The 26,380-nt window shown below is 45.0% G+C and overlaps 1 protein-coding gene across 1 annotated transcript in view; it reads right to left on the reverse strand.

Annotated features, from left to right (window-relative positions):
* The window catches only part of CACNA1C (calcium channel, voltage-dependent, L type, alpha 1C subunit), a 231,694-nt gene extending 205,858 nt beyond the window's left edge, over positions 1-25,836 (reverse strand). Inside the window, exons 1-2 of the mRNA XM_014539424.1 lie at positions 25,698-25,836; positions 17,236-17,375 (exon numbers count right to left, since the gene is read on the reverse strand). The gene's annotated coding sequence lies outside the window, so the exon portion shown is untranslated. The remainder of the gene's footprint in view (positions 1-17,235; positions 17,376-25,697) is intronic.
* Positions 25,837-26,380: the final 544 nt, after the last annotated feature.

Here is a 26,380-nt window from a genome sequence, read left to right on the forward strand (position 1 = left end):
GAAAGAAATGGTGTATACTCTGTTGCCTAATAAATTAAAAGCTATGAGAGTAATTAAAATATCAACCTTTACATGGAATTATTACTTTTTTTGGTATTAGCAATAGGGGTTGTGATGAGAAAAAATAAGAGACATCTTGATATTAGAAAAAAATAAATATGGCAAAATGGAGATAAGATGATCCAAAGCAAACAACAATAATGATAATACCAGCTACCTTTCTTAAGGACTCAGGATATGCTTTACATATATCATTTAACTTAATTAGTTGACTATTTTAATAAAGATAAATGAACTGAGACTTAGGTAAGACAGATAACTTGTCCAAGATTACACACCTTGTAAATGCTGGAGCTGGAGTTAAAAGTTAAGAGAACCTTATTTTAAATCCTCCAATCTTAGCCACTATCCAGGCAAAAATGGCAAATACATTCCACGACTTTCTGACCCTGTGCATGGCAGATACTGCTATTAATCATGGCCTCTCTCCTTCTGCTCCCATAAAGGGCTTCACGATTCTTCTCAACAGTGTATCTCCCATGACAACATGAATTCACTGGAAGTGATTAGATCATGATTTGGCACCCTGCGTGCCCCTTCCCTACTGGTGATAAACTGCATCTTTCAGCTAATGGCAGAATAGAAAGCAGACTTCTTTTGGTACCTGCAATGATATAGATGCCTAGACCGGAACCTTTCCTTCTTTTAAAAAACTTTGATAAAAGATGTGTGAGATAGGATATATACAGATGCATAAACCATATATTACACTTAAATAACAGGATAAAGTGTAATTCACCACATTAATAAAAATTCATGAATCTATCAATAGATTTAGAGAACATTTCATAAATTTCACCATTTATTTCCCAATCTTTTACTTCTTTTTTGTATTTCCCATTCTTTTGATTCTCTATGCTTGATTCTCAATACCTGCCCCCCCCCCCCACCTCTATACAGGTCAATAATTCTATTTTCAGCTGTCCCAAGTCTTCTTTTAAATTCATTCACTGCATTTAAAAAATTATTATTGTATTCTTAACTTCCAAATTTTACATATGGCTCTTTTCCATATCTTCTGGTTCCTGTGAGACCCAGTGGTGCAGTCTCCCTGGTTGTCTGAGTTGGGTGTTCTACAGGTGTCCCTTGTGTGGGCTGTGTGTGCTTTCCTGTTATAGTTGAGCCTTGATTGCTGTTGTCAAGTCCGTGGGAGGAATTTCCCCCTCAGGCTGACTGGCTATAAGAAATGGGTGTGAGTGACTACAGTAGACAAGCTATTGTGCAGGGTCTGACTCCATGAAGCAGGATTCTCTTTAGCAGAACTCTGGTGCCTGTTAAGTCCACCATTTGGATTTGTTGTTTGTGGAGCTGGTTGAGTGGTACTCTGGTGTGGTCTGAAGCCAGTCACCAGGTGTTTGTCCTGGGGCCTCTTGGGAGGGACTCTGGTGCAGGCCAAGGTCAGCCACTGCCTGTGCCCAGCCAGGACCACCTGATAAGAGCTACAAAGTGATCTGTAGAAGGCTGCCACCTGTTCTGGGCTTGGAGGCCTGGGAGAGGCTGGCTGCTCCTAGTGTCAGGCTTGGGACTGCTTAGTAAGAGGTACAGGGCATGCTGAGGCCAGATGCTCTTGTTTGGAGTTTGTGAATCTTTAAGAGGTTTTCGGAAAGTGTTCGATGTGAGCCGAGACAAGCTGTGTAGAAAAGCTGCTGGAAGAGGTTCACACCAGCCTGGGAGCTGTGTGGAGCAGGTCCCAGGGAATCATCAGAGCAGACTGAATGGTGTTAGTCAAGTTAACAGAAAGCTCTGATTTGCTGCCCACCTGATCCTGCAAGCTGTGTGGGGTAAGGCTCAACAAAGGGAATGCTCCTTGATTGCCTGGCACTGGTGGCCAGGGGGGCTTGCATTCCGGGTTAGCACTATAACAATCAGAAAGGCAGTTCTCCGCAGGCTAGCAACCAGCCTCCCCCTCCGCTTCCCCCAGGGCACAACACAGGCAGCAGACTAAAACCCACCCCCAGTCTTTCTGTGAGAAAGGCTATTTATTTATCCTGGAGCTCCAGCCTAAGCAGCAGACTTCATGTTTGTTATGCATTTAGAGGCCATGGATATGCTTTCAGGAAACATAGGCTGGTGGGTGCCATATTTGTGGTCTCCCTTGGCTCACTACAGCCATCTGGTACCTCCTCAAAAGGCGCTTATACACAAATCTCAAGCTGCCCAGGGAACACCTCCAGATTGTCTGGTCTGGAGTCCAGCAGGTCTTACCACTGTTTCCACAAGACTGTATATATTTGCATATTTTAAAAGCTAATGCCTGGGGGTCTGTCTTTCAATCTGCCGGAAACTAGGTGCTGCCTAAGATCGCTTCCTTTGGAATACTGAAAGATCTTGGTAGACCCTCAACAACTGGGACCTATTTAGAATAAATTAGGCTGCTTAAGCAATCACAAAAGTTTGAGAAACAACCAAAGCTAGGGCTAGGTTGTAAGATAAAAATGATCTCCTACACAATGATACTCCTTCAAGACTGGGAGGAGAGGTAGTTTTTTGCCTAATACATAGAAAAAACACACAAGAGAGTCATGTCAAATAAGGAAGCAGGGGAATATGTTCCAAATGAAAGAACAAGATAAAAACTCAGAAAAATAAAAACCCTTACTGAATCAGAATAAGTAATTTATCTGATACAAATTTTAAAGTGATGGTCATTAAGATGTTCCCTGAATTTGGGATAAGAATGGATGAACACAGTGATATTTTTAACAAAGAGACAGAAAATATAAGGAAGTAACAAACAGAAGTAACAGAGCTGAAGAACTGGACTGAAATTTACACTAGAAAGTTTGACAGCAGACTCGATAAAGCAGAAGAAAGGATCATTGATGTAGAAGCCAGAGCAGTGTACCTCATTCAAATAGTACAGTAGAAAGAAAAAAATAATTTTTCAAAGCAGAGATAAATTAAGGGAGCTATGGGGCAACATCAAGAATAATAACATTTTGCCCTAACTGGTTTGGCTCAGGGGATAGAGCGCCGGCCTGCGGACTGAAGGGTCCCAGGTTCGATTCCGGTCAAGGGCATGTACCTTGGTTGTGGGCACATCCCCAATAGGAGGTGTGCAGGAGGCAGCTGATCGATGTTTCTCTCTCATCGATGTTTCTAACTCTCTATTCCTCTTCCTTTCTCTCTGTAAAAAATTCAATAAAATATATTTAAAAAAAGGAATAATAACATTTTAATTATATGGGTCCCAGAAGGAGAGAGAGAGAAAAGGTGGGAAAATGTATTTAAAGTAATAATAACTGAAAACTTTCTTAACCTGAAAAAGGAAACAGACATCCAGATTCAGGAAGCCCTGAGAGTTCCACATAAGATGAACCCCAAAATATCCACACCAAGACACATTATAATTAAAATGTCAAAAGTTAAATACAAAAAGAGAATCTTAAAATCAGCATGATACAATCAACTTGTTACATACAGGGAACTCCCATGTGACCATCAGGAGATTTTTCAAACCCACATGAGACTCCCAGGAGATTTTTCAGCAGAAACTTGGCAAGCTAGAAGGGAGTAGCATGATATATTCAAAGAGCTAAAAGAAAAAATATCAACCAAGAATACTCTACCCAGCAGTTATTCAAAACTGAAGAAAAAAGAGTTACAAAAAAGCAAAAGCTGCCCAGGGGTGTGGCTCAGTGGCTGAGCATCAAACTATGAACCAGGAGGTCACAGTTCGATTCGATTCCCACACAGGGAACATGCCCAGGGTTGTGGGCTTGATCTCCAGTAGGGGGCATGTGGGAGGCAGCCGATCCATGATTCTCTCTCATCATTGATGTTTCTATCTCTCCCTTTCCCTTCCTTTCTGAAGTCAATAAAAATATATTTTAAAAAAATAATAAACCAACCTTATAAGAAATGTTAACAAAACTTCTTTCAGCTATAAATAAAGGGCATTAATTAGTAAAAATAAATAAATAAATAAATAAATAAATTTAACTGCTAAAGATAAATATATATTATGTATACATAGGGTATGGCAAAAATAGGTTTACAGTTGTGAGTACATAAGCACAGTTTATTCTTATATTATTATTTAAAACTATTCTATTATTTCCATACGTGGATTAATTACTTATAAATCTAATATGAAGGCTAAAAGAAAAAAGGAGTAAATATAACTGTAACTACAATAATCAGTTAAAGGGTACACAAAATAAAAAAAAAGTAAAATGTGACATCAAAAACATAAAATGGGGAGCAAAAATTTAGAGTTTTAGAATGCCTTCAAACTTAAGAAGCTATCAACTTAAAACAGACATATATATGCTGTTATATGTGAGCCTCATGGTAATCACACAAAGCAAAAATCTATAATAGATACATAAAAGATAATGAGAGGACTCTAAGCATAATACTAAGGAAAGTAATCAAAGAACAAGGGAAGAAAGAAAAAGAAGAAACAGAGGAACTACAAAACAACCAAAAAACATGTTTTTAAATGGCAGCAAGTACATATCCATCAATAATTTAAAGAATATCAATAGACTAAATTCTCCAATCAAAAGACAAGGAGTGACTAAGTGGATTATAATAACAACACAAGATTCACCTATATGGTCATATTACCAAAAGCAATACACAGATTTCATGCAATCCCCATCAAAAATCCCATAGGCATTTTTAAAAGAAGTAGAACAAAAAGTCATCAAAATTTCCTGAGAAAAAAAGAACAAAGCTGGAGGTATCACACTCCCTGACCTCAAATTATACTACAAAGCTATTATAATCAAAACAGCATGGTATTGGTAGAAAAACAGACACACAGACCAATGAAACAGAATTAACAACCCAGAAATAAACCCTCATGTATATGGACCACTAATTTTTTATAAAAAAGTCAAAAACATACAATGGAGAAAAGAAAGCCTCTTCAATGAATGGTGTTGGGAAAATTGGAAAACCACATTCAAAAGAATGAAATTAGATTGCTATTTGACACCATACACAAAATTAAATCAAAATGGATCAAAAACCTAAACACAGAAGAAAACAGCTACTAAATTTATGAATCTTGGTCGCTGAGAGAATTTTATGACCTTCATCCCAAAGGCAAGGGGAAGTAAAAGCAAAAATAAATGAACGGGACTATATCAAACTAAAAAGTTTCTGCACAGAAAAACAAACAAACAAATCAACAAAACAAAGAGGCAACCAACCAAATGTGTGGAGATATTTTCAAACAACACCTCTAATAAGGGACTAATATCAAAAATATATAATAAACTCATACAACTCAACAACAAAACAAATAAGTAATCCTATTTAAAAATGTCAGAGGACTTGAACAGACACTTTTCCCAAGAGGACATACAAATGGTCACCAGATATATGAAAAGATGCTCAACTTTACTAGCTACAAGGAAAAATCAAATCAAAACTATAATAAGATACCACCTCACATCTGCTAAAATGTCTATTATCAAGAAGACAGTAAGTAAGTGTTAGAGAGGAGAAAAAGAAACCCTCATACACTACTGGGGGGGATGAAAATTGGTATAGTCACTATGGAAAAAAGTATGGAGGTTCCTCAAAAAATTAAGACTAGATCTACCACATGACCCATCAATCCCCCGTCTGGGTATCTACCTGAAAATTTTGAAAACACTTATTCATAAGGATATATGTAACCCTATGTTCATTGCAGGATTATACACAGTAGCCAAGACATGAAAACAACCTAAGTTTCCTTTGATGGATGACTGAATAAAGAAGATGTGATATACATCTATATATATAAAAGCCTAAGTGACCGTTCGACTATTTGTTCAACGTGTAGCTATGATGTGCACTGACCACCAGGGGGCAGACACTCAATGCACAGGCATGGAAACATGGAACAGACTGATGAATCTCAGAGTGATGGGGGGAGGGGGAAGGGTGGGAAGAGATTAACCAAAGATCTTATAAGCATACTAGAGGCCCGGTGCATGGATTCGTGCACCAGTGGGTCCCTTGGCCTGGTCATGGGGATTGGGCCGAATCCATGCACTGGGCCTCTGACATTCCCTGAAGGGTCCTGGATCGTGAGAGGGCGCAGGCCAGGCCCAGGGACCCCACCGGTGCACGAATCCTTGCACTGGGCCTCTAGTCTATACTGATAAAAGGGTAATATTCTAATTAGACCGGATAGACTGGACATCTTCCGTATGTCATTCAGTTGTCCTTCCTGACAAAGCTGGGGCCCGGGCGAAGCCGCCTGGGGTCCCAGGTGCCTGCCCAGGAAAAGCCGCCCAGGGTCCCAGGTGCTGGCCCGGGCAAAGTTGGCCCAGGTGTCTGTGGCCTGCCAGAGGGAGAGAAGCCTGGGTCCCGGGTGCGGGGGCCAAGGCGGAGGCAGTTAGGGGCAATCAGGCAGGCAGGTGAGTTGTTAGGGGTGATCAGGCAGGCAAGCAGAGTGGTTAGGGGCTATCAGGCAGGCAGGAAGGTGAGCGGTTAGGGGCCAGCAGTCCCGGATTGCGAGAGGGATGTTCGACTGCCGGTTTAGGCCCGACACCTGTGGGATCGGGCCTAAACTGGCAGTCAGACATCCCCCGAGGGGGTCCTGGATTGCGAGAGGGTGCAGGCTGGACTGAGGGACCGTCCCCCCCGCCATGAATGAATTTCAAGCCCCGGGCCTCTAGTATATATACAATGGAATACTACTCAGTCATAAGAAAGGGTGAAATACTCCCATTTGCAACAACATGGATGGATCTTAGAGGACCATGTTAAGTGCAATAAGTCAGATGGAAAAGGACAAGAACCACATGATTTCACTTATATGTGGAATATAAAACAAATGAACAAACTCACAGACACAGACAATAGAATGGTGGTTACCAGAGGAAGAGGAGGTGTGGGGAGGATGAAGAAGGGTCAAATGTATAGTGATGAAAAGAGACTAGACTTTGAGTGGTAAGCTCACAACACACATGATGTATTATAGAATTGTACACTTGAAATGTAGATAATGTTAACCAATGTCACTTTATTGTTAACCAATAAAGAGTAAAAATCTACTTCAAAAAGAGGATGGGATAAAAACATTTTCAGAGAAATGAAAGTTGAGATAATTCGTCAGACCTGTGTTATAGAAATGCTAGGGGATGTGCTTCAGGGTGAGGGGCGATGATACCAGAAGGCAACCTGGATCTACAGAAAGGAATGGAGAGCACCAGAAATGGTGCATCAGTGAGTAAATATAAAACACTGCTTTATTTTTTTTCATAATTTAAAGATAACTGACTGTTTAAGGCAAAAAATATTAACACTGTGGGGTGGGGTTTATAATACATGCATAAGTGAAAGATGTATAACCACCACACAGGAGGGGGCTGGGTAAATGAAATTACACTGCTGTAAGTTTATTAAAAATCCAACTATACAAGTAAAATTTGAACACTTAGTTGAATATGAATTATACTTCAATAAGGTTAATTTTTTAAAAAATCAAGTGTAAATGTCCCTCTTCCTCAAATCAGTTTAACTTGGAGCCTGGGGCAGGTAGAAAGGAAGTTGTACCCATAGGAATACTGACATCTTACATTTGCTGAATGCTTCTAAGTGCTGAGCACAATTCTAAATGCTTCACAAGCACGTACTTATTTCATCCTCACAACAACTCCATGAGGTAATTGCAATTTTAACTTTGATTTAAGGTCAGAAAACCAAGGCCCATAGCTAATAATTGGCTTTGGAATTGGAAACTAGCTAGTAGGACTCCGCTACCTATGTCCTCAACCACTAGTTGCCATGGATCAGTGAGAGGGAATGAATCAAGAATAATAGGTGCATGAGGCTCATGTTCTGTGTATTGATCACTTCATGGGCCGCTGGCCTCACTCCATCTTCACTTCCTCTCCCCTCGTTTCTCTCTCCAACATTTATAAAGCATGGATCACTGGTAAGCCTAAGTGGCCTTTATCATTACCATTATTTTAAATTAAATTATAGTGACCTTGCTGCTGGCTGTTTTTTCATGTTGGAGGGTCTCTAGGAAAGGGCGGGGCATGAGGGAGAATCCATCATGGAGCTTCCTGAGTTGAAGAAGCTCTCTCTCCCAGGGCCCAGGTGCATAGTCAGTGCTTAGTAAATATTACTGACTTACTGTGTGACATATTCTCCCACCTCTGGACTGACTGCTAGTGTATTGAGGTTCTGCAAGAGTGAAGGCATCTGTCCAAGGTCACACCCTAGCCTTGACTACATATAGAATTAGCGACTTAAGAAATTCTCAGCTCACTGCTATTCTCTGTTATTGGAGCACAGAATGACACTGCTGGGAAGAATTTTAGGGCGAATACAGTTTAACCCTTTCATTTCCCAGATGAGGAAACTGAGGGCCAGAGGTCAAAAGGGAAGGTCACATTGCAGGCCAGACTTAGAGCCCTGGTCTCCTCACTGGCAAGCCTGGAGTGCCTCCGCCGTCATCACAAGTCCCTCAGGTGGCAGTAATACCATTTCTCTTCAGATCCTGTGGCAAAAAGGTTCATGAGCCCTCAAAACATAAAGGAACCAACACTGGAACTATATCAACTGCCCTCACCCTTCAAAGCCAGGTGGGCATTCTGCTGAGAGAGTTATGTCCTCCTCCCAACAATAGGGGTGGGGATGCTGCAGGGAGTAAACCGGCTGGAAGAGTCTGAGCCCATTTGGATTACCCCGTTAGCCCATCTGCATTACTCTCATCTAGAAGCACTGGCGACTGCATGTGCTCATCTATAAATTAGGGGTAATGTCTCTATCTTCCTGTACTGTGGGGCCGATTAATCAACCAATAAAGGTCTGAAAGCCTGGCACTGACACTGAATATGGCTTTTAATTGGTGATAACCCTAACATTTATCACCGCCACATTTCATTCTCAAATCAAAACGGGACCTTTTCATCGCTGGGGGAATGTCTGTGCACTTTGGTAAATTTGAGAAGTTACTGTGTGATTGGATGCATTCTTTGTTATCATCATAAAGTAAGCTGCTGTATGTAGAGCACCACGTAATAGAGACGTTCCCAGGTTAGTCACATTCTGTTATTGTTAGTCAATAACTTCTCAGTAGAACTCCATGACGGCAGGAACTGGAACTTCTGAAATATGCCCATTGTTTACATTAACTTGCTTTGCTGCATTTGGGTGTCTTTCTTTTCTCACTACCTCATGCTGTGTCTCATCACAATCCATAACATCTCTCTTCAAGTGGAGGATAGAAGCTCATGACACTTCACAGGTGAAAACTTTTTCCTGTGTATACAATACCCATTATTAATCTCATTTTGTAGATAAACCTCGGCAAAGCACAAACCAGAGGACAAAAAGTTTGCCAGCAGAGTTGCCAGCAGAGCTGTGCCCCTGAAATCTAGTCTAGGGCCCCTTTGGAGGCACCTGGAAAGGGGGCAGGGGGACAACAGGTGGCGAATCAGTTGAGAGAGGGCTGCAGTGGAAGATGAGGAATCCCACTGGGTGAAGTGGGAGAGGGCGAGCACCATTAGGTGCAGGGAATATGAAAGGCATTGGGAGACTGGGGCAGGGAGTGTGGGGCCCTATTCTAAATTCTGTTCTGTGTCTGATAGGCAAGGCATGCCCACAACAGGGATCTAACTTCAGACTCTTCACAGTAAAACCAGCCAGCAACCTGTTTAGAGAGTTAAGAGGTCATGCTCTTCACCTCTGCCCCAGAGGGCTCTGTGGGGGCCTTAGGGAACACCAACCCAGGGCTGCCTAGGGCGGGAAGGTGGGAGGGAACACTGACACTCCCAGGGCTTGCTTCCCTCTTGCCATGGCTTTAAACCAATGTGTACAAGGGAGCACTGCAACCTCCAAAGACTACAAAACCAGAGGGTCCCTTCGTGACTGCCATCAGTCTTCCACAGATGGTGCAGGAATTGAGCCCTGCCTGCCTGCCACCTGTGTGACCTTGAGAAAGCTATCTAACTGGCTGGGCCGCAGCGCTCCTGTCTGTAGACAGGGAACTTGGTTGGACCAGATATCAGACATTCTACTTCAGGAATAGCACCATGAGATGAATGTAGGGAACAAGGTTTTATTACTTCCTGTGTCAGTGAAAGAAGTGGTAGAGAAGTGGGCCTAGAAGATGCGGCAGAAAGGATTTCTGGATGGGGTGCACAGTGGGAGTAGGCAGCCTGTGGCCCTCTGAGAAGTAAAGTGAGGGATGGACTTATGGGTGGCCCTCTGCTCATGTCCCTGTCCTTGCAAGTAGTCTTACAAGTGTCCCCTCATATTGGTCTCAGGTCCCCTGACATTTAAGACCTCTTTAGGGATGAGGCACAGGAAGCAAAATAGGAAGCGTGGGGGAGAAGAAGGCCAGATTCTAGGAAATGAAAGGAGGTAAAGAGCAGAGGGTGGAGAGGCAAGAAGGCCTGCCAAAGGCAAGGGGTATTAGCTGCTGTGGAGAGGAGGATGTGGGGAAGGAAGACACGCGGAGCCAGCCAGTCCTGGCCCTTCAAGTCACAGATGCGGAACAGAGGTCCTGAGAGAGAACCTGCCCAAGGCCACTGAGCTGGTTGTGAGAAAAAGTAGGGCTGGGGTCGGAGTCTTCTGCCCCCTTCACTTACAGGCACTGCGCCACCTGCAGCATGTGGACGCTTCAGGGCGTTAGGTCACACTAACCAGGAATGAAGGCTGGCCTGAGAGGATGATGACACAGGCCATGGAAAAAGCAGGGGTGAGGAAGGAAGCAGTGTGGATCCTCTCTGGGACTCAGTTTCCAAAGTGTGTCCATTTCAGGTGGTCGAGTTACTTGATTTCTGAGTATCAGCTCTAGGCAGACTCCCCCACCCCCCACCTCGAATCTGCATGGTGAGGTGTCTGTAAGTAAAGTGAGAGTGACGAACTGTTTCTGGGGACCAACTCTGGTGTTAAAGCCCTCCCAGTGGTGCGGGCTTCCCCCTGGGCCACAGGACACTGTCCTGGCAGCAGTAATGGTGACTACAAATCCATGGTGGCCCAACTCACTGAAGAGCAAATTTCGGGCAGGATGGCATGACTATTTTTGAACTATCCAAGCGTGAAAATACTCAGAAAAGTTGTTTTTAGCAGCTCTAATGGCAGTGTTAGCTAATCAGTGTGGCCAGTCTCACAGTTACTAGACCCGGGAGGGAGAACCCATTCTGGAGGAAAGCCTGCATGGAGGACGAGAGTGGGTCACCGGGGTACTTGGGCGAGTTTTTCCCTTTTGCAGCAGGAGGATCCACTCCCTCATGAACAATAAAGAGAGTGACAGGTATCCTGCAGTGTTGGAGCTAGCAGAGTGCTCCGCGAGCAGGGTGTCCGGCCCCACCCGGCCCACGGGGAGGAGTGCAGGGTGGGAGAGTGTGGGCTGCTCTGGTGTGGCTCTGAATTAGCTTTGCTACCAGCTCACTGTATCCAGGGTGGATTAATGAATCTCCCTGGAATTCAAGATCCACTATCCATTCTGACACTCAGGGGATTTCTGAGACATTTAGCTATTTCTCTGCAGTGCAGTCTTTTAAATGTTTCTAATGAAGAGGGAACATCGGTGGCTGTTCAGAAAATTGCCTATTGGCTTGGAATTCTGGGCCTACCAGTCTGTTCCCTGCTGACTTTTCTCATCTGGTTCTCACTCCTTCCTCCTCCATTGTCTTGGTTCATGCATAGCCTCATGTGCAGGCCTGGGCTGGCCTGTATTGGTGACACAAACAAAGGAGGTCTTCACCCCAAATGCCCTTCCACTTCCATCCCTACCTCTTCTACATAAGCCTCAAGGCTCATCTCAAATACTGACTCCTTCATAAGCTTTTCTGGACTGCAACAGTCCCTGGGAAACTTGCCCTGTGAATCCATTTCATTTTCTATGCAAGTCAAATAATCATGCACATGCCACTCTGGTATTTTTCTTGTCTCAGGTTGATATTTACTTCTTGATTATTCTTTACTAGAGGTCCAGTGCATGAAATGTGTGTTGTGCACTCAGTGGGGGGGGTCCCTCAGACCGACCTGTGCCCTCTCGCAGTCCGGGAGCCCTCAGAGGATGTCAGTGGGACATCCTTAGCGCTGCTGCGGAGATGGGAGAGGCTCCCGCCACCACCTCTGTGCTCGCCAGCCATGAGCCCGGCTTCTGGCTGAGCAGCGCTCCCCCTGTGGGAGTGCACTGACCAACAAGGAGGAGCTTCTGCATTGAGCATCTGCCCCCTGGTGGTCAGTTCGCATTGTAGCAACCGGTCGTTCTGCTGTTTGGTCGATTTACATATTAGCCTTTTACTATATAGGATGTTTGGTCTTGATAGTGATCTTGTCATATACTTCTATTTTACATGCATAATGTAATGGGATGTAACAGCCACCATTGAACTGAGTGCTCACCATATGCTAGGCAATATTTGAGGGCCCCTGCGCCCCACCCCCCCGGGGGCTAGTAACTAATTAGCTAACACTGCCATTGCACTCATTTAGTTCTTCTAACAACATATGAAATAAGTTCTATTATTCCCATTTTAGATGAGGAAGCTAAGGCACAGAGAGGCTGAGTAACTTCTCCAAGGTCACAGAGCAAGTCAGTGGCAGAAGCCAGGCAGTCTGATTCAAGAGCTCATGCTCACAACTGTCTTAAGTCTCTCCTGGTGCCTTCTATTGGTATTCACTCATCAGCTACTTGTCAATTGATCGGTGCTGATTTGTTGTCAGGAAACAGTCCTAATCTAAGCAAGGAAAACAGAAAAAAAAGAGTTTGACCCCTCTCCACACATGGTCCTCACTGCTCCTTCTCACTTTTCAATCAGGAAGCAAACCCTTGTATAATAACAAGCTGTTTTCTATTGTGTGTGCTTCCAGAAATAACACTTTTAACTGAGAAGGAGTTAACCTTAAACAAATTCATGTCACAGGAAAGCACGTATCCCATGAAAAGTCCAAAGCATTCAAGTACCTGGACAGATGGGGATAGTATCCTATTAATCTCTGAGCCCCAGTGCCTTGCCTCGTGCTTGGCCCACAGAACATGCCCGATAAGTGTTCCTGGTGAGCGGATGGTGTTTTCCAAGGCTGGTGCTGGTTCTACATAAAGGTAACTGATCCTTCAATCCTCTTCAGTGCTGGATCCAGTCTGGGCTGCTGTGCGTTTTGTCAGAGACCTCACAAAACCAAAAAACCCTTCCTCACCTCCCTCTGCCTGCCCCCTTTATTCAGCCCACTCCTGAGAGTCCTTCTCTGGAGGGCAGATGGGATTATATGAAAGGAGGAATGACCCCTTGCTTATTGCTCCACAAGCAAAGGCACTCCTTGTATACACAAGGCAAATATTTATTCACAACCTTCCATATTTATTGTTCATGTTCATTGTATAGTGTTTATTGTTCCATATGGCTTGTCCTTTGGTGCCACCTGCGCTTACAGCACTGCGTGTGCACGAGTGGCGCTGCACAGGCGGCAGAGCTGATTTCCTTTATGCGGAAGAGTCTCGATGAAACAAAAGGGACAGATCTTGCAGTTACATAGAATTTCATTGAAAGAGTCAACTGATTTCTATATCACAGTGAAATCATCCCCTAAACCATGCAGCCTTACTGTGCACAAAACCAGGATCGCAGTCATGATTTCCTCGAATGCCCGAGAAGGAAAAACAAGTGAAGCAAGGGCACAACTAAGAAACGACAGTATTCCCAAAGCCTAGTGATCCCAGTGGGTCAGAGATAAGCTGCCGATAGATCAAGCAAAACTGCACCAGACAAGTGATCACCAGACTCTGTAACATGGAAGTCGCAGGGGCCTCAGCAGAGATGTTTGGCGCAGAAGCGAGGGAGAAAGCCCGACTGCACTGGATTCAAGAGAGAATGGAAAGATGAGAATTGGAGATAACAGATAAAGGCAACTGTGGGTTTTTTTTTTTTAAGAGTTTTGCTGAAGTATAAAAGGAGACAACCTTAAGTTATGAGAAATGGGAGAAGGAGGCATTTGTCTAGGTTTGTAGTATAAGAGATATTGCTGATATTTTCCTAGATGATATCAACTAAACTAGTACAGTGCACCTCTTCACCTTGGGCTACATACTTTATCAAAAAGTCACACAGACACTATTCCACTGAGAAAGGGTGGAAAGCTGGATTGGCACTTTCTTTAAGCTCAAAACAGATCCATTCTCTTTTTATTGGTGACCTACAGAAAACAAGACACAGTTGTTACTGCCATGCATAAGCATGGAGTCACCTGCAAGGCTGCCCACACTGCAAAACCATCTCAGTGCCATCATCTTTAATGACAAAAAATAGCTCCCTGAGCTGCATGACAGGTAAAACCAGGGCCTTGGATTTGAGGGGCTTTATCATGCCTTCATCTTCCTGATGAGAGAATTCCAAAAAGTGTTACCTCTTCCTGACCACAGTACAGTTCCACCATTATGCAAACGCAGGTGGAGACAAGACACCTTTGTACGGAAGTTTCTTCTACAGTGGAGCCCCCACTACTCTATCAAATTCTCCCTTTTCATGCACTAAAGCATGAGGGTTCTCAGCCATATGCATCTCTAATTACAAATCTCTGTACTAGAGTAATTAGTGTAACTATTTCTGTTAATAACACTCTCCTCAATCCCTTTGTGACAGATTGTACTACTTGTTCACAATTATTCCCCCATGCTTCTCTGTAAGTACGATATATTTCTTTGTCCCATTATCTTTAGGACAACGATGGCCATGTAACTTGCTTTGGCTATGGGAATGTGAGCAGCTGTGAGATAAGCCATATTTGAACAAAAACAAAATACGCTTGTGTGGTTTAGCTTTCTGCCCCCTCTGTGAGTGTTTGTCTGCCCTCTGCCACGAGAACAACATGGCCTGCATGCTGGACGCTTCTTCAGGCTGGGCTGCAACCAGACGGCACGCAGAACCCGGTGAGCCCAGCACAGCTCAGCTGGCCAACATCCTTGCGTACCACGAGCCAGGTACATGTGTTCCTTTTTAAGTCACTGTGAGTTTGGGATTGTTTGTTCCTGCAGTAAAAGCTGACTGATATCCTCTTTATTAGACTATCATATTCCTCAAGTGACAGAACCATATTTATTCTTTTGTTGTTGTTGTTTTTGTTAATCCTCACCCAAGGATATTTTTCCATTGATTTTTAGGGAGAGTGGGAGAGAGAGGGAAAGAGAGAGAAACACTGATGTGAGAGAAACACATCGATTGGTTGTCTCCTGTATAAGCCCCAACCAGGGCTCGGGCTGGGAAGAAGCCTGCAACCAAGGTACATGCCCTTGACCAGAATTGAACTCAGGACCCTTTGGTCTGCAGGCCAATGCTCTATCCACTGAGCCAAACCGGCTAGGGCCATCTTTATTCTTTATGATATGTCCTCATACACACCACAATGCTCTGAAATTGTGGGCCCCTAATAAGCACATACACAACAGTGAGTCATTATGTCCATTGTAGCTTGTTTAGCTAAAGTTTGGAATCAATGTATGATTCATATCACTGACACGTTGGCTGCACCTTCATGATAAGCTCCTTAAAGTCATGTTCAAAGCCATTCTCACCCTGCCTTCTCACCCTTGATTTTGGTCTACTGAGATATGGCTGTTGACAAAGAAAACCTAAATAATTCAAGCTTCAGAAAAGGGGAATTGGGTCTTGGGAGTCATATATAATGTTTTTATCCCTACATGCCCCAGTGTTTAAGGCCACATAGAAAGAATCTGTTCTGCATGTGTTTGTGTGATTTAGCTCTATGTCCAGTTTAAGACAGGCCACAAGCCTTGCCCAGGGGGCCTCACTGCAAAGACAACAATCCAATTCTTGCTTCATTTACCAAGTAAACTGCCCTGCCTTGCGCAGAGACTATTTAGACATTGTGCAGGAATCAGAGACAATATCAGGCACAGTTCTGGGCTTCAAGGGACTTATAATGTAATTGAAGAGACAGGATATATGTGTACAAGTCTAAGACAATCAACAGTTAATTCTTTACCGGAGGTCTTGGGGTGTGGTAGGAAAGAGCTGGTTAGAAAGTTGGGAGACCTGGTCCTAGCCATGCTCTGCTGCTGGTTAAGTTACTTGGAGACAATCTCTTCACTATTCTATGCATGTACAAAAAGGACTGAACAAAAAAATAGAAAAAACAAACAAACAAATAAAGGACTGAACAGGTTAATATGAGGTCCTTCACATTTCTATGGTTTTATGACTCTAAGATATACCACAGGCAGCATAATGTCACCAAGTGCTCTGTCCCCGGGGTAGGTGGTAAAGGCTGGGTGCTCAGAGGACCTCTTTGTTTTGCTGACCCTGCCCCCACCCCCAAACTAGTTTGCTTCCAGCTTGGTCATAGGGACCCCCTCTGCCTTAAGTCTTGAGCCAGATCTGATGGAGCTGACTTGAGAGTGTAAACTCTCTGCAAACAAGTCCAGAATTATGCTCAGATACCACAAATCAAGCAAGGAGAAGAAGGAGAAGCTCCCCGAAAGCTGATTTAGCCCCCAGGAGCAACATGGGCTGGGTTTGCTGGAGCTGATGCAGGTGCCCGAAGCTGCTGTGTTCAGTGCCTGAGCCTCATCCCCAATGGGACAGAATTCTGGGGGCACCGTGGAGGGGGCTGTCCATGTGACTGGTGTCCTGATGGACAATATCTCCCTAACGCCCTCTGCTTGTTTGAGATTACTGAACACCCTCCACTCCTTGGGTGAAACCAGTTCTCATTATGACAGGCGGGGTCCATTAATAGGGCTTCTGAGGCCAGAGATGCCTCATTTGACATGAAAGGAGGAGGAACTGGAAGAAATGGCAAAATTAAACTTTTAGAACATCCACTGGTGCTTTTCTGATTGTTCTTTGGCAAAATACAGAGAGTAGAGTTAATCCCATTGGTTCAAATACCCTGTGAGCCTTGGGGATTAGCTGTCTCTGCTCACCTGGCACTTTTGCCACAAATGTATTTAAATTCCCAGCCCAGAGCCTGGCAGGGCTGCTCAGCTGGCCACAAGACTCTTTGGTCTGTGCAGGCTTGTCCTCATTTGGCTGTGAGTGCTTTTGTTTTTTCCCCAAGTATTTACAGGAGCTGGACCACAGTGTGTTTTAATGGACTCACATCAGAGCTGGGTTTTTAAAAGCAAAGGATCTCATTTAGGCAAAACCTCCATTTATTGGGAAATCAGGTTCCTTTGCAAAGTGCTCTTGGCAATTTGCGAAGGAAAGTGGAGGGTGTTGACAACATAAGAAGAATGGCTCTACTTACTTGGAACTCCGGACACCAGCCGCAAGGGGCGCAGCACGCGGAACGCCCTCAGCGCCTTCACATCAAATCCAGCCCCTTTCCCTCCTAGAGCATTTGCCCCGTCAGCTTTGGTTGCTTGTTCTAAAATTGCACTAAAAAGCCTAAAAGAGAGGAAGGAGAGAAGGAACTGTCAGACAGTGTTTCTTTGCTCAGCTGGGCTCTGAATTCTCGGAAGGAGGCCTGGGAGAGCAGTTTGTGACCATCTCCACCTCAGGAGCAAGTGCTGAGGTATGTGCCCAGGAGGGACTGTGCCATCGGAAGGTGATAATGCATCATGTGGGTATACAGGGCATAGCCACTGCATAGAGAAGTCTGTGTGAGGCCACAGGCAGGCCCTTTGCCATCATAAAGCTGTGAAAACACATCTGGCTCTGTGAGCTGGGCAGCCCTAGACAGAGTGAAAAGCAAATGAAGTTTTCTGCCAGGCCCCCTGTCCCCTTGCGGTGCCCTTTGGCCCCTCCGTGATACCCTAGCTGCTGTCCTCATGTGGCCTGGAACCACATTCTTTCTCCTCCCCATCTATTTGATTTGTACCTGGGTGCAAATAAATGATCCCAAAGAAATCTACTTTGTGCCGGCACAACAGATGTTCAAAGGAAATATGATGAACAAGTGAATAAATGATCAAATGAGTAAGTTTCCAGCAGGAGCAATACCACACAGTAAGGCATGTAACCAAGACATGGAAATTGCAGCCCTGCTGCTCTGTGTCTCTGCTTGTATGTCCATCCCTCCAACAAATGCGAACACCTATGCACCTGGTAATGTTCTAGACATCAAGGCCACAGCAAAATAGACAGTCATTACCCCCTCTTGGAGCTTACATTCTAGTGAAGGTGTCAGACAATAAACCAAATAATCAATAAATGTATATCAGACTTACAGAGTGATAAATGCAGCAATGAAGGGGGGTCTGGAGGGGCCAGGGTGGGAGCCTTCCTGTTTGACATCAAAAGGCTAAGAAAGGAACTCGCTTCTAGGCTAACATGTGAGCAGAGACCTAAAGAAAGTGCAGGAGTGGACGCAGAGCTATGGGAAAAGGCAGAGGGACAGTCGGTGCAAAGGGCCTGAGGGAGCAGCATGGTAGTACGTTAGAGGGACAACAAGTGGCAGGGTGGCTGGTGCAAAGCAGGTAAATGGACACAGTGGGAGATGAAGGCGGAGACGAAGCAGGGAGGCCTACTGGTTTTCTAAGTCAGAAGGCACTGGGAGGTTTTGAGCAGGAGAGTGACATGATTTGACTAAGGTTTTAAAAGAATCACTCTAATGCTGTGGGAAGAATAGCCTGTAGTAGGACAAGGCCAGGGCAGGCTGCTGTGTTAATCCAGGTGGGGAGGCATAGACCAGGTGGTGGTGTTGGAGGTCATGAGAAATAGTCGGATTCTGTATTTATTTTAAGAAAGATGTGATGAGATGGGCTGATAAACCAGATGTGAATTGTGAGAAAAACAGAAGAATCAAGACCATTCCAACAGTTTGGGCCTGAGCAACTGGAAGGATGAGGTATGGGGGATGCACATCTAGGGTTCTATTTTGAACTTTGTGCAGTTTGAGCTGCCAGTTGGACATCTGAATAGATGTCTTAGTAGGCTCTATTGGGTGTGGACTTCTGGGGGGTGGGGACTCCAGGCTGGAGACAAACACTTGATACTTGTGTAGACTGTATTAAAGTCAAATCCAACGAGATTGCCTAGGACAGTGGTCGGCAAAATTGCGGCTCGGCAAACCGAAGCTCACGAACCACATGCGGCTCTTTGGCCCCTTGAGTGTGGCGGTATTTTGTGGAAGACCCACACTCAAGGGGCCAAAGAGCTGCATGTGGCTCACAAGCCGCGGTTTGCCGACCACGGGCCTAGGAGGCTAGTGTAGAAAGTGAAGATGTGATAGGACTTAACCCTGGGGCTCCAACACCAAGGGGTGAAGGAGAGGAGAAACCAATAAAAGAGACAAGTAGATAGAATGGTGGGCTGTGAAAGAACTGGTCATGAGAAGAGAGTGGTTAACCATCAAGTGCTACAGATACAAGGATGGATCACTGACCATGGAATTTAGTAATATGAAGACCAATGAGACCATGCAAACAGGTTTTGATAGAGTGATGGGGACAAAAACCTAATAGATATGAGAACAGGAGGAACACTAAAGACAGGGAGAATGGACAGCTCTGTCCAAAAGAAATATGATACAGGCCACAAATGTGAGCCACATATATAATTTAAATTTTCTAGTAGCCATATTAAAAAAGTAAAAAAGAAACAGGTGAAATTAACTTTGGCAATATATTTATGTAACCCAATGTAACCAAAATATTTTATTTGTAATAAATATAAGTATTTTAAATAAGATAGTTGTCACTCTATCTTTTGTTCTAAATCTTTTAACTCTACTGTGTATTTTACATGTACAGCATATCTGAATTCAGATTAGCTACATTTCAGGTGCTGAATGGCCACATGTGCCTGGTGGCTACTGTACAACTCCTTTGAGGAATTTTGCTATAAAAGGGATTAGAGGAAAATGGTAGTTTTCAGAGGGGGTATGGAATCAAGTGTTTTGTTTTTAAATGAAGATTCGATAACATTTTTAAATGTGATGGGACTCATCTAACAGAGATGGATAATTTGACAATGCAGACACAGAGGGAACAATTACTCAAAGGACCGATGTCCTTCAGTAGGCAGGATGGGACCTAATGCACACTTAGGGATGCTGGCCTTATATAGAGGTGGAGAGGTTTATCATGATTCAGGTTGGGAGGCACATTATAGGGCACAGATGTAGTTGTGAGAATGCATGAAAATTCTCTTTTGACTGCATCTGTGTTCCCAGGGAAACGGGTAGCTAAAAATGTGAAAGGGGAGGACGTATTAGAAGACTGAAGAGAAAGGCAAGGGCATTAAAGAATCATAGAGAAAGTGGAAGAGTGAGTAGGAACATGTAGCATGGTTGCCAGGAATCACCGTTGACCTATTCGAGGTTGGTGGTCACAAGTGTAAAGTGAGACCCATTAGCTTCACTTTGCATATGTCTCTCCCCCTTTCAATGGCACAGCTTCAGGTACCAAAAAATCTCCATCTAGTTGGATTTGATCAGGACTGGTGAGCAAGACAAATGAAGAGAGGAATAAAAGTTGAGAATAAATGCAAGTGAAGGATTATAGTGATGGGATGTGGCATCTAAGCCAGTTGGAAGGAGGAGTGCCCATGATGGGAGGAGGAGCAGACAGATGCAGCAGGACGAATGGATTGTTGGAGGTAAGTGCTAGAGGGAGTGAGCTGGAAAGATGGTGGTATCGCTTAGAGTAGAATGTTTGGTTTGAGATTATAGGGAGGGTGTAGTTATTAGGGAATGGCAGGGATATTGGTATAACCATGGGAGTGCGCAGCTGAAACAGGATGGAGTCGGGACCCCTAGGGAAGAAGCTCCCAGAGGGGGGAAGGTGGTGGCAGCAGCGGAGCAGTGAGTGCTGGAGAGTGGGAGTGAGCCAAGAGCTCACTCCTCAAGGAATGTGGAGTGACTCAAAGGTCTGTAAAGGACAACAATAGGAGATGTGGGCCACAGAAGTGTCCGATGACACAAACATCAAAAGTGGAGGATTTTAGTGGGAGGAACAGTGGTCGGAAGCAGAAAGAAGGGGAAATCTGGGCCACTCTCCGGACCTCTGGGCTGTGGAATGAAGCATCTGGGAGGGAAATGGGCCACCTCTAGAGACTGCAAGGGGAGCAGGACCCTCAGGTTAAAGCCAGAAAGTGAAAGGAGGGGTCAGAAGATAAAGTCTAACTGGAATTCGGCCACACCCTCCCCTTACATAATTGCTGTGTTCTCCCCACAGAGTTGAACAGCTGGGACAGAGACTGCAGGGCTCACGAAGCAAAAAAGCTGTTACCTGACTATTTACAGAAATGTCTGCTGCCCCTGAGTGGAGATGGACTGTGGGGAACAGAGGGCACAGTGGGCACAGTGGGCAGGATTCAGGAGTGGGGTGGAGGGAGAAGGGTGCAGATCAGAGGACACAGCCTACATGGGATGGGGGACTGAGACTTTTTGTGGTAACCAAGAACAACAGGGAAAATTTCTGTCCTTTGTACCTTGAGATGACTACTGATTCACTGCCAGTGGAGAGTGTGCTGGGCCAGGGTCTGGGGTCAAGAAGGAAGTCCAGGTATGAAAACTGGGTTCCCTTACCAGACATGAACTCAGGGCCAGGGCAACTTTGTTTTGAGGACTAGACTCAAGCCTTAAATAACTCACGCCTAGAGCAGTGGACCTGGAAATGGGAGGCTGTAGCTGCAGGCTTAGCTTTGCAGAAGCTCAGATCCAGGCAGGGCCCAGCAATGAGGTTGGTCTAGGTCAGTGGTTCTCAACCTTCTGGCCCTTTAAATACAATTCCTCATGTTGTGACCCAACCATAAAATTATTTTCGTTGCTACTTCATAACTGTAATGTTGCTACTGTTATGAATCGTAATGTAAATATCTGATATGCAGGATGGCCTTAGGCAACCCCTGTGAAAGCATTGTTCAACCGCCAAAGGGGTCGCGACCCACAGGTTGAGGACCGCTGGTCTAGGTTAAGGATTTTCAAACTGTGCTCCATGGAACCTTGGGGGCATCTCCAGCAGCGAGGCCAGAGGTGAATGACTGGGGTTCTGGATCCTTTCCCCATATTTAACAGTGGGCTCCCTTTGATCTGTGTTTTGCATTGGGCCTCTGAGTAAGGCTTTGTTTGAAAATGGGTTCTGCAGCTAAAAGGAGTTAGATGACCCTGGCCAGACCACATCTAAAGTCTCTCTGTGCTCCATGATTCTTTCAGCTCGGCTTGGCCATCTGACGGCTTCACATGTTAGCTGGTGATGCCTGGAATCCCAGGCAGTGGTTTGCCAGGGTGGGGGAGCGGGCTCCTTTCTCCACAGAGAAATGTTCTTTCCACTGAAGTCTAGATCATGGAAATGGAGACCTGCTCACAAGTTGGTCAGATAGCATTCCAAATCCAAACCAGATGTGGTTGCTAGTATTTCCTGAAAGAAAGCAATATGCTTATCAGAGTACAAGATGTTCACCATATATTATTCCGTGAAGGGAGCAGAGAGTAGACAACTTTCCTGTCTTTTAACCCCTGCTCCAACTTGATGCAGACTCTTTATTAAGTGTCTGTCTTTAGTTTTGAAGGGCTAGGAAATGCAGGAAATGCAGGGACGGGCCTGGGGGATGTTTGCCTTGGCCTGTGGGGACTGCTGTGTTTCTCCTCATTAGACACTGTAAAGGTGGGACCAGGCTTGGTGCCTACCTGTCCTAAGGGCTAGGTTCAGATGCCGATGCTTTGTGTGTGTGTGTGTGGGGGGGGGGGTGGATTTCTGTAGGAGGTGTGTCTGGTGGTTCCTTAGCTGGACATTAGAGCTTTTAAAAGAACAGGGCAATGAGGCTCCAGAGGCCCCAGTGAGGCAGGACCAACATATGAGGAGGGAGACAGAAGCCTTTGTGGCTGCCGGAGCATGTCTGGAGCAGATGGAGCTACTGTGAGCCGCCAGTTCTCAGGGTAGGCTGGGGGCGGGGTAGCTCACAGAGGCCTCTGAAGTCCTCTCCATGTTCACTCAGCAGCAGCATCTCCCACCATACCAAGGAGCTAACCCCACTTTAGGATGGAAATGTGACAGGTCTGTAGGAGGAAGGAAATGCCTCATCATAGGCCACCGGAAGGGCAATGCAGAGGTGAGAGAGCGGCTCTCGACCTGGCCCTCCGGCAGCAGGCAGGTACTCCCCTCCCCGGGGGCACCCCCAGGCAGACTCTCCTGACCTGAAGGAGGCAGGAGAGACCTTCCCCTAAATAGCTGTGGGGGGTGCCAAGGAGAGCAGATATTTACCAGGAGATGCAAGGGAAACAGGGATACCCATTTAATACTGTAAAGACAGTAGGAATGGGAGGCTCGGCTGAACTGAGGTGGTTGAGCTATACCAGGGGTGGGCAAACTTTTTGACTCGAGGGCCACAATGGGTTCTTAAACTGGACCGGAGGGCCGGAGCAAAAGCATGGATGGAGTGTTTGTGTGAACTAATATAAATTCAAAGTAAGCATCATTACATAAAAGGGTACGGTCTTTTTTTTTTTTTTTAGTTTTATTCATTTCAAACGGGCTGGATCCGGCCCGCGGGCCGTAGTTTGCCCACGGCAGATACCTTCTGTGGGGGGTGGGGGGGATGTGCGCCATTTTTTGAATCAGTAGGATTGGCTGAGATTTAGACTGGATGGAAAGCTCCCGGGACCAGTGCCCATGGAGAAGAGAAACTAGGTCCCAAACATGGCCACGTGTGATATTAATGGGGAAGAACTCAAAGGGTCACGCTGAACCACAAGGTGAGCAAAAGGCTTAGAGTCAACTATAGGTGTCTTTTGGGAGAATACCTGCCTTTCTCCATTGGGCTCATGGTCTAGACCCCAGGGAGATGTGACCAGAATCTAGATGCCCCACAAAAAGTCCACCTTCTGTGGTTGTGAGAAGGAAAAGCAGTACAAGGGGTGCAGGGGAATCTAAACAAGCTGGAGATGAGCAGCGTTGCCCAGTGCGCAGGCGTGGCCGGCACCTGCTCCCCCATCCCAGGGCTCCTGTTGGATGCCTACCGGTGCTGCCTGTTCTCACCTCTTGTGCTCTAGTTAAGGCCGTGAATGGAGCACGGTGTTGTATCTGGTCAACTCCAATGCATTCATAAACATGAGAGAAAGCAGCGTCCTTGCCTAAACAAAATTGGTCCCAGCAAGATACCTCGTCTCTCCATGGCTCCCAGAAGCACCCGAGCTCAGCCTGGGGCTCTTTTCCACACATGTCTGAAAAGTTCCCAGGAGACTGAGGCCTTGCAAAAGATGCTGGATTTAAAAAGGATTCAGGGACATTTGGAACAACCCACCTTAAAGACCTCTGCTATGTTTTACTGAGTTAATTCAAGGCATTTGTGGAGTCACTTGTTGTGCATTCTGGCATGAAATTCTGGCAAAATCTCTTGTATAACTGCCTCCTCACTCCGAGTCCTCTGGAACCAGATATATTCCTGGCAAATAGTCTGATTTTAGTGCTCCTCAAGTCACCCAAATATCCCTGATGTTAATGTGGCCAAAGTGTGTCACTCATTGGTCAGGCAAGAAAGGCCAACAAAGTAAAAACTCTAAAACAGTTCCAAACCCTCACAAGCCATCCAGATGGCCAGAGACAAGGACATAACTTCCAATTGACCTCGATTTGCCCCCCGTGTTATTTCCTTCAGGAAAGACCAGACACTCCCATGAGATCACAAGCAGCGAGTGCTCTGGAGAAACTGTGAGGCCTTGGTCTTCACTGGGACAGCACAAAAGGATTCAGGAAAATAGCTTCTTGGGGTAAGAGCCAAATGACATATTGACCTTGACAATGAAGCCCGTCAGAACTCCAAGGCAGTGGAAACACAAGGTGGCTACAACTTGACCACTCCATGGGCTCAAAGAAGCCAGCTAGTTCTTAAAGTGAAATCTTGCTGCAAAGGGTCCCTCCCTTTAGAAAACAGCCGAGTCATAGGAACCTCAACCACTTTGTGCTAATAAGTTACATCTCACACAGCAGATGTAGGCTTGTTAGGTAGAAACATTTCCTTGAGAATCATTCTGTGAAGTTACTAATTCCTCGATGAGGAGATCACTTCTAAATTTTATTTAAGATTTCATGCAATGCTTTTTTTTTTTTTAAAAAAGCATATATTGACTTTGCCTCATCTGATACTAAAATCCAGCAGCATGTCAAGGGGAGGCTGTGTTTGATTTGGGTTTGGCTACTCATCATCTTGGTCCTTCATAGTTCTCTGTTTTCTTCTTACCCACCTGTCTTGAGCAGCCTGGTTCCTTGGCCACAGAACAAAGCTCACTGCAGAGGTGAGAGGGGGCATCCACAGCGCTTGTGTGCCAGCCCCAACCAGGCCCGGGGACTGCATGCTCACAGGCAAGCTGAACTAAATCTGCTCAGTGACACAGCAGGGACATTGGTCAGAGACACTGTCAGGCCAGGTGTGGTTGGAGATGGAAGAAAACACCTTAAGCAGAGGACTGTCCTAAGTTGCATGAAGGACCCTGGGTTCCATCAAAAGCACTCACATTCAACTCATGCATGCATGTGTGTGTGTGAGTGTGTGTGTGAGTGTGTGTGTGAGTGTGTGTGTGTGTGTGTGGTGTGTGTGTTGTGTGTGTGCATGTGGGAGTAGTGGTGAGGAGGTTCCTAGATAATGGCTCCTTTCGCTTTGGAGAAAGTCTGAATTCAAAGAGATATTTAGTAAGTCCTCTTGTTCTGCCTGAGCCCAGAGCCACTGTGACCAGATCAAAAGGAGATATAAACACAAAAGGGAAGAGAGATATGTATTGGTTGGCGGCAGGGGTGAGGGGAGGAAGTAGAGAAGGGTAGCTGTACTTACCCTACAACCACAATTATAAAATCTAGTAAATTCCACCCGTTGCGGAGGTAAGCATTAGGGTGAAAGAGAAGTCCATAGGCTATTACTTTTAAAAATGCTTCCACAGTAAAAATGATGAGAAAGAGATATTCCACTCGTTCCTAGGAAACAAAAATAGAAGAGAGAGAAAAAGAAAATTGTTAGATTGGGGGTTTTATAAAGTTCTGCCCCATCAACTCTCACAAAAGGTGGAGGAGAGTGCTATCCCCACCCCCATGGGAGGAATTACGGGGACACTGGGTAGGACCCCCAAGACAAATTAGTAACTCCACAGTCTGTTTCATTAGAATTCCAATGCACTGGGCATTAGGTTTTTTGTTTGTTTTTAAGTCTTTAAATATCTTCTGTTAAAGTGTAAATATTATAATGGTCAAAATTTACACATTTTTGGGGAAACATCTTACTTAATCAGTGAATATGTCATAGTACCTTCTCAGGAGAGAACCCATCATGTCTTGATCTAAAGCAGTGGTTCTCAACCTTCTGGCCCTTTAAATACAGTTCCTCATGTTGTGACCCAACCATAAAATTATTTTCATTGCTACCTCATAACTGTAATGTTGCTACTGTTATGAATCATAATGTAAATATCTGATATGCAGGATGGTCTTAGGCGACCCCTGTGAAAGGGTCATTCGACCGCC

Source organism: Myotis brandtii, unplaced genomic scaffold (assembly GCF_000412655.1).
Source record: "Myotis brandtii unplaced genomic scaffold, ASM41265v1 scaffold216, whole genome shotgun sequence".
Classification (NCBI taxonomy): Eukaryota; Metazoa; Chordata; class Mammalia; order Chiroptera; family Vespertilionidae; genus Myotis; species Myotis brandtii.